A 4,321-nucleotide genomic window follows, 5' to 3' on the forward strand; every position below is an offset into this window, starting at 1 on the left:
CTGGACTCTTTTAGAATATTTTGCTGAGTTTACACACCTATAATATTCAAATAGCAGAACTTCACCAAAAAAGGGTATACAGATGAATATCCATTTTGTATCTGTGTATTCAAAGTGGTTAGGGTAGATATATAGTTACATTCTCTTAATGAATAGAGTGATTTGCTCTAATGGTGTTTGTAAATGGGATATCCTATCCACATCTTGTACAACAATTAACTACTAGGAAGAATGTATGAAATGTGTTAATTATTGAAACTGTCCTACCAATTTGATTTGAAAGGAAAAAAAAGACTCATAATTTTACTTTTGTTTTTAACCTCCCAAGTGCTGGGATTACAGTTGTGTCCACACCCAGTCTCAGTCACTGTCTCAGAGTGTCGTGGGGGTGGAGCCAGCAGGGGCTTTAGTTCCCTGAGTTGTCTGGCTGGCCCTAGAAAGAATTTTAAAAAGATAGAAGAAAAGAGAGAAAGAAGAATGGAAGAATGGAAATTTGGTATGAAAGAAAGAAGAGAGGAAGAAATAGCAGTCGTTTTATATCCACAAGTGGTCCTACACATTGCACTTACGTTAATGATTTTAATGTATGCCAACATAGACTTTCTTACAAGTGACATAAGAAATAATTTAATATCTTATTTCATTATTCGTAAAATATAATTAATTACTTTGCTTGTGTTCATATTTTTTTTAAATTTTATGTGGAAAAAATATTTTAATGCATTTTACTCTTCCCATGGTGTGATTTCTTTCATGTTCTTCCCATGGTGTGATTTCTTTCATGTACACCTTAAGTGTGCAACTTGGGTACAGTCATTTAACTCAGTTAAAGAGGTTAATGAATAGAAAAGCTGTGCCTGCTATGAGATCCTGATGGATTTGTTGTTGTTCTAATTTAGAAATTTGGGGGAAAGAAATTCCAGTGGAGCATAACAGTAACACATTAAAAGTTGAGTCCACACTCTACAGTTTTGAATTGTTTTTTTGCTGATATTAAACATCCAGAGCTCTAGGACAGTAATATTGCCAGGGACATTACAAAGCAATTTAGTCACCATAGACCAAAACATGTTACATTGTCCTTAATGCCGTAATACAGTGAGTGCTAGAGATACTTCCATTGAAAAGTATGTAATATCAATTGGTCAGAAACATGAGTTTTGGACAAGAATAATTCCTGGAGGCTCAAAAAAGAAAACCACTTCTAGATATATTCTTTTGTAAGCATCATGGTAAAAATGTCAGATCTATCTCCAAAACCTGAATACACCTATAAGTGCTCTGAATGTTATATAACCTTGAAATGTGTATGATTGTACATACCAACTCTGTTGCCATAGGAAATTAAAAAAGAAGTCAAAGACTAAAAAGAGGAAGCTAGGACAATGTTTACTGCAAGAAAGAAGAAGGAAAAAAATAGTTTACCTATGCCAGGGGTCCCTCAAGGTTTGTACAGCACCTTTGGTTGGGAACTTTTTATGGAAAAGCAGGCCATGGGAATCTGCTGAGTTGTTTAGTGGCTATCATAGGTGGCTTCATGGGTTTAAAATGACCAACTTGGACCCAGGCTCTCTACAACAGTTGCTCAGCACACAGTTTAAAGGAAAGTAATTTTAAAGGAGAACTAGTTACCCTGCATTTGTAACTCAATCCCGCATGTAGTGAAGGTTGGACTCCATTCCCCATGAAAAACTCCTTTCCTGGTCAAAGTGTGAGACTCAGTTGAGTTCACATCAGTGAGGCTGACTGCCTGGTAACTTCCTGTAAGCCTTTTCTCTTGCTCCATATGCACTAAATAACCTTTGAATTATGATAGTACAAATAGATATTTGTTCTTCACTAATGATTTTCCTACATAAAGGCCACTAAGATAGAATATTTAAATTGTAGCTTTTGTGTCTGATAAGGTCAGTCAAATCCCCTCAGGATTTATCCTGGGACCTTGTCCCTCAGTTTGTAGATCTTTTGTCAGTGTCAACTATGTGGATGAGTCATGGCCATTGCTTGGCCAATGTGCTCTCTGTGAAAGCCTGAGAAAATATTTTCTCTCCATGTGACTCTCCTTAGGCACACTCTACATCATCGATCACTTTCCTCTTTGGCCTCATAATCTCCTTGATCAGAAAATTTGGGACACAACTGAGTTACATGATGTTACAGTACAAGTTCTCATATGTCCTGAGTCTTAATTGACCTTCAAAGGTTAGGGCCAAAATTGAAACTGTCCTACTAATTTGATTTGAAATTGTCTCATTACTATTTGTTTCTCAATAAAATTATGGAAAACAAAATAAAATAAAATAGAATAGTTGAAAGCAAGGTAATTTAATTTAATACTAATTAACCTTCTACTAGCTATAAATATTTTAAGTAGCACACTTTGGAAGCATTTCTGATGTGCACCTCTGGTAAGGAGATTAGGACTTTCTATTCTGCATGAGTGAAAGGCCATTATCCTGGTAAGGATTGTAGGCAAGTACTCACTTTAGGATCAATAGCATCCAAATTACCTGTTTGACTACCTTACTGTGGAGGGCAAAATCTTGCTTTACCTTTAACTTTCTTTATGAACAACAGCTATATAACAGGGAATCCAATTATAGTCAACATCATCACATCTAGTTTAAGGAACATTGATATGATTTGTCAAAATGCTACCTATTGGTAAAATAAGATAAAACAGAGTATTTCTGAAGTTTTCTTTTCTCCTCATCATAATACATGTATACTTGTTCCTTCTTCAGATCCTGGCCCTAAACCAGAAAATTGGTTAATAAAGATGAGCTAGGAACTGATATCATGGGATAGCAGAGAGATTCCAGACCCTTGTGCACAATGAACAAAGAATTGCAAATACACATCCTGTGGTAATAGAAACAGCTACATTTATTGAAGATCTAAGAAGATGTGCTTAGGGCAGGTTCATGCTGAGAAAAAAGTAGCACAAATAGAAAAGCAGTGCTGGGACAACAGGAAGGTAAAAAGAACAGCACAGGTATAAATTAGGCTTCAGGATTTTAAGTGTTGTGCATCCCAACTCAGGTACCTCTCATTAGGTCTTTAGGTAAAATTGACAAGAGTGATGGCCAGGTGCTGAACCATCATCGGGGCTGACTCTCTAGTGCAAAGAACTTGCCCAAAATTCATTCTGATTAAATTACATGTATGTGAAGCAATGCACGCTGAAAAATTTTTTATGAGTATAGAATGGGGAAAATATAAAATGGGCCTGATGGTCAGGCCGTGGAATTTAACTTGCAATTGCTCTGCCTCAGACATTTCCTGGGTCTTTGTTATTTTTGTTATTATTTTTTTTTTTACTCCAGATAATTCCTGGGTCTTTTTTATTTGACTTTTTACCTCTCTTAGAATAATGGAAGGAGGATTTTCTCTGGAGATTTTCCCAAATGCAAGTGGCTAGAGGGCAATGATTTCCCAGCCTCCATTGCGCTGCCTGCACTAGGATGATTGGCAGAATTTCTCCATAACAATTAATTCCACTGGCTACTTATTCTACCATCTATGCAGTATTTCATTTTAACACAAGGGAATATTAGTAGAATATACAAAATCAAGTATTAATCAATTATGAATGTGAGATTCATTGCACATGACAAAAATCCAACATTTCCAAACTTTGCAATCATTATAATTTACATTTTACTGAGCAAGATTAAGTTTAAACTATTGCTGAGGAGCACAGTTTATGGAATCTGAAGGGGACACAGGCTGATGCTAATAAAGAAGGGCTCTTACCAAAGCTGAGAACTTCTGAAACTATGTCACCACTAGGTTCATAGTTTCTTTTGGTATTGTGTTTGTGAAAAAATGTTTTCTTGTGTCCATTTAAGCTAGACCTTAATGATGATTGCCTTGGTTATGCATTAAGTTATTTATGCTTTATGATGATTAAAATAATTTACTAAGAATTATGTAATTAAAACAATATAATTAAAATTAAAAAGCATTATATTTAATTAATTATTTACAGTGTATAGTTATAGTTTTCACTATAGTTTATCTTACTTAAATGAATTTTAGACTGCCTACTTCTTTAAAGCTAAAACCTGTGCTATTTTGAGAAAAATGTTATTCTGGGAAAGGTATAATTTCACATTTTCTAAAAATTTAAGAGTCATTTACTGTTAAGATAACAAATAATTAAATGTTACTGTCATCTACTCAAAAAGTTGTAAAATAAAACCACCAATAGTATGAATATTGTCAAAGAGGTTTGAGGGTAAGAAGGACAAGTACTCAAAAATTGAAGCATCATTTTCTCTCCTCTCCTCTCCTCTCCTCTCCTCTCCTCTCCTCTCCT

The sequence above is a fragment of the Octodon degus genome, unplaced genomic scaffold (assembly GCF_000260255.1).
Source record: "Octodon degus isolate 3935 unplaced genomic scaffold, OctDeg1.0 scaffold00099, whole genome shotgun sequence".
Classification (NCBI taxonomy): domain Eukaryota; kingdom Metazoa; phylum Chordata; class Mammalia; order Rodentia; family Octodontidae; genus Octodon; species Octodon degus.